The following is a 5,126-nucleotide window of genomic DNA, read 5'->3' on the forward strand; positions in this document are numbered from 1 at the left end:
GAATCGTCAGGGTTTGGTCAAGGTTAAATGAATGTATTAATACAGTTTACACTTCTTGAGATTCAACTTAACAAACTTTGCTTATCGTGTCGGAATAATATAAAGATAAAGTTTAAATTTGGTCAGAAATTTCCGGGTTGTCACAGTACCTACCCGTTAAAGAAATTTTGTCCCGAAATTTGATTGAGATGGTCATGGCTGACAATAAATACGTTTTCATGATGCATGCGAGCTGAAAATTAAAGTTTTATCATCAGCGAGTAATATAGATAAAACAATTTGGTTACGCGAAGAGTATAAATGAAGTTATCACAAAGGAGTGAAATGAGTAGGTAAAGTTTCGTCATATCTTTTGACGTAGACAAGTTGATTTCCAGATTTCAAGAGATTTAGAGAAGGTCTTAGTAATAAGATTTGATTCTTCGGAAATCAAGGAAATTAGGATCCGCTTTAAATGCGATCATCTGTTTTGATTACTCTGTCCAATATTTCACTATAAATCCACCCCATTCGTTTCCTTACTTTTACCATTCCTATACTCAATTCCCAAATTCAAAAGATTGTGAAAATGCTTAATCCAGTTCTGATCCTTGTCCTTATCCTTACTATCGCAACAATTATTCTCCTTTTCTAACTTCCGCCAGAGGAATCTGCTTACTTCTACTTTGCCCTTGGGGTTATAGTGCTTTTAATTTTCCCGTGTCTTTATGTTGCGATAAACATTGATATACACGGTTTGTAATTTATGTGTTGTTATCGAGCTTTATATTCTCCCTTATATTTCAAAGTTCCTGCTTCTGACTTCTATAATTATTGTCATTCCCAGTTAATGCTCTCTTTTATTTGCTGCGATTTATACCCCAATTTCTATTTCGGAGTTTTGTCCCTTCGTTTCTTCTTCTTGTGACTAAGCATTGCTTGTAATGGTCCAGAATTCGCAGATATGAATTTCGGAATGAACATTGTTAATGTTCTAAGAAGAAAATGGTAATGGCACGATCTTGGTTTGTTAAATTACCAGAATACCCTGAAAAAGACCGAATCATCAAGAAATATTTTCTTAATATTTTAGAGATTAAATAGAATACAAGAGTCGTATGACATAGCATATGATGACGTTATGATCTGTGAATCATCACGTTCCATTTAGAAACTCAGCATGAATTACTGTAATATAATCACGTTGATCAAGTGTCATTATATTATACTAACTTATGCTTCAGTTCCCATTACTACTTCAAAACATTCATATTTTAAACTCGAAGGTTTCAGAATTTAGAAAATAAAATAGTTTCTTTTATGATGTAATACAGATAACGCAAGGAGATAAATGATTTCAGATAAGGATAGTTATGAAAATATCTTCAAAAATATCGAGGATATTTATAATGAAAGATACGATGATATCTTAGAATTTCTAATATCGAAGGATGATGAAGAAGATTTGTCCGTAAAAGTTTAGAGTCAGGAGCAAGGTATTCGTTAATAACTTCAGCAGATACTGAATCATTTGGATTCTTTGAAGGCAGGTTTAGTCTTTGTGATTTGTCCACAGCCTCCTTCATGATTTGCTCAATCCGTTTTCCAGTTCTAAACCTTCTCTTTTTCTGAGCACACAATTCTTTATCATCAAACTTTTGACTGTTAAAGTCATTTATAGTTTTTGCTGCTTCATCAACTTTTTCAACATTCAGGGTATTGATTCGTGGACTGGTTGCTTTTCAGAATTTCAGAATGAAAGCTCATAATTCTAAGAGATGAATGTTATATGTATACATATGATGTTCTAGTACAGTTTTGAATTCAAAGTATGGCATTTGAAAGATGTAAGAATCTAAGAGTGATGTCTTCTATTAAATCTGGGCTTGGATTCTGATTTTTCAAAATCAGAATATGTAATCAAATTTGGATGCGAATGGTTGTTTTGATTTCTATGAAAGAATGTATATTGTTGTGAAAGTAGTGAATATAGTTGATGATTGTTGAATCAGATTCGAAGAATGTAATATATTATTTGTGAATTTATATATCTTTTGAGTATTACCTACCCGTTAAAAGTTTCACAAATAATATTTTGCACAAGAGAATTTTATCACAATTTTTATGAAAATATTAGTATGTGTATTTTCTTTAAATGTAATACAGATTTAATGAGTTAATATCATATTAAGCTCATTAAATTTTCAGCTGGAACTAGAAATGAATGATCTCTAAAGCTTTAGAAATTTCGTAATCTTTGTGAATTATCTCTTCAACGTAAATGAAATTATGAATCAATACTTGTTATTCATTTTTATTGATATTTCCTCGGTGAATGACGTTAGTGCTCGTGGAATTCTTATGAACTTCATAAGATATAATTGATGTTTTCTAGAAAGTTTCGAGTACATCGAAAATAAAAGTGTAAACTCAAACATGTAGTTGATTAATATACTAAGTTTATTATGAAATGGAATTCATTGAGTTAAAACAGATATTGTAGTTAACGATAGTTAAGTCGTCAACGAAGGATGTAGATCATAGCATATTAGTAATATGAATTAACCGAGTAGTACCTACTAGTTAAGATTCACACGTAATAGCTTAGTATGAAAAGATTTATTTTGATCTCAAAATTCATATATATATATATAAAATATACATACAATTTCTTCAGAGGGAATGAGTTAATACTTCATAACTCTTTGATACGATATACGCGTTGTTTATTTGTGATGATGTTTGCGGTGATTATGGATCTGGTGGAGCTTGTGGTTGTTGTAGATGCTGCTGATGCTGATGATGCTGACGGTACTGACGGTGCTGTTGCTAACAGATCTAGCTTGTAAATCGTGCACCATTCCGATCAGGGTTTTATTTCATCATTTCTATTCGCCCACTCATCTGGTTTACAATTAGAACTAGAATAAGTAATCTCTAAAACTTTTTGACACTACATATTCTCTGCAGAATATTTCTTCGATGAAGTTATGAATCAATACTTCATCGTTTGTTGTTGTTGGTATTCCTTGGTATCTATGGTGCGTATGATGTTGATGTTCGAGGTACAGATTGTGATGTTGAGGTGTGGGATGCGGATGTTGTTGTTGGTGGTGGTAATGATAATGTTGGTGTTGATGATGGTGGTACTGTTGATGCCGGTGATGTTGCTGGTGCTTGTAATCTTTGCACCATATTCTCCAAAGCCACTATCCGAGAGCGAAGCTCGTTGACTTCTTCTACTACACCGGGATGATTGTCGGTTCGGACGAGCGGATGAATAAGATCTAGAATTTGAGATAGTATATAATCGTGACGAGATACTCGGGAAATGAGAGAGAAAATGGTATTACGAACAGGTTCGCCAGTAAGTGATTCAGGTTCTTCGCCAAGAGGGCAATGTGGTGGATGGAAGGGATCGCCTTCTTCTTGTCTCCAATGATTAAGTAGACTACGAACCCATCCCCAATTCATACAGAATAGATGATGGCTAATTGGTTGATCCATTCCGGTTACACTGTCTTCGGAGTTCAGGTGAATATCCATATCGGAATAGCTGTCGGAGTTTAAGGAATTTGAACTAGATACGGGATCCATCTTGTATAATTAGAGAGAAGATTTTTGATATGAAATAGATTATAGAATTTAGATTGGTACTCTTAAATAAATAATTTACATATGTGTATATAATACCAAAATTCCGTAAATTACGGAGAAATTTTCGAAAGATGTCAGAAAAAGTTTACAGTAACGGATATGCTAAGATATGAATTTTTGTCGGTACACTATCTATGCAGTAAATGAGTAAGACATGTCTAGACTTAGGAATGATAAGCAGGTAATTTCTGACAAGAAATGATAAGTAAAACTCGGTAAAAACAGATACGGTCATAGTCCAGACTCACTAATGCATCCTAACAATTACCAGTTAAACAAACTAATGCAAATTCTGGTTCCCTATGACCTCAAGCTCTGATACCAACTGTGATGACCCGTCTAAACCCCTTTGGATGAATACATCATTCATCGATTTCATAGTGAGGTTTTGACCTCTATATGATACGTTTTATAAACATTGCATTCTTTTAAAAAGACACACCATAAATGAATATCTAATTCCAAGGTCTTTGATATCCGATGGTTTCTACATATAGACAATCACCGTAACTAATAGTTTACAATACTACATTCGTTGACAATGCGGTCAAAATAAGATACATGGTGATGATTTTGTGAATGCAAAGTTTTCTCGAATAAAGCATGTACGACTCCATGCACATAGTGAAATGTCCCGTTCTTATTGATTAAAAACGTTCCATATTAATTGATTTCGTTGCGAGGTTTTGACCTCTATATGAGACGTTTTTCAAAGACTGCATTCATTTTTAAAACAAACCATAACCTTTATTTCATAAATAAAGGTTTAAAAAGCTTTACGTAGATTATCAAATAATGATAATCTAAAATATCCTGTTTACACACGACCATTACATAATGGTTTACAATACAAATATGTTACATCGAAATCAGTTTCTTGAATGCAGATTTTACACAATATCATACAAACATGGACTCCAAATCTTGTCCTTATTTTAGTATGCAACAGCGGAAGCTCTTAATATTCACCTGAGAATAAACATGCTTTAAACGTCAACAAAAATGTTGGTGAGTTATAGGTTTAACCTATATATATCAAATCGTAACAATAGACCACAAGATTTCATATTTCAATACACATCCCATACATAGAGATAAAAATCATTCATATGGTGAACACCTGGTAACCGACATTAACAAGATGCATATATAAGAATATCCCCATCATTCCGGGACACCCTTCGGATATGATATAAATTTCGAAGTACTAAAGCATCCGGTACTTTGGATGGGGTTTGTTAGGCCCAATAGATCTATCTTTAGGATTCGCGTCAATTAGGGTGTCTGTTCCCTAATTCTTAGATTACCAGACTTAATAAAAAGGGGCATATTCGATTTCGATAATTCAACCATAGAATGTAGTTTCACGTACTTGTGTCTATTTTGTAAATCATTTATAAAACCTGCATGTATTCTCATCCCAAAAATATTAGATTTTAAAAGTGGGACTATAACTCACTTTCACAGATTTTTACTTCGTCGGGAAGTAA

Source organism: Rutidosis leptorrhynchoides, chromosome 4 (assembly GCF_046630445.1).
Source record: "Rutidosis leptorrhynchoides isolate AG116_Rl617_1_P2 chromosome 4, CSIRO_AGI_Rlap_v1, whole genome shotgun sequence".
Taxonomy (NCBI): Eukaryota; Viridiplantae; Streptophyta; class Magnoliopsida; order Asterales; family Asteraceae; genus Rutidosis; species Rutidosis leptorrhynchoides.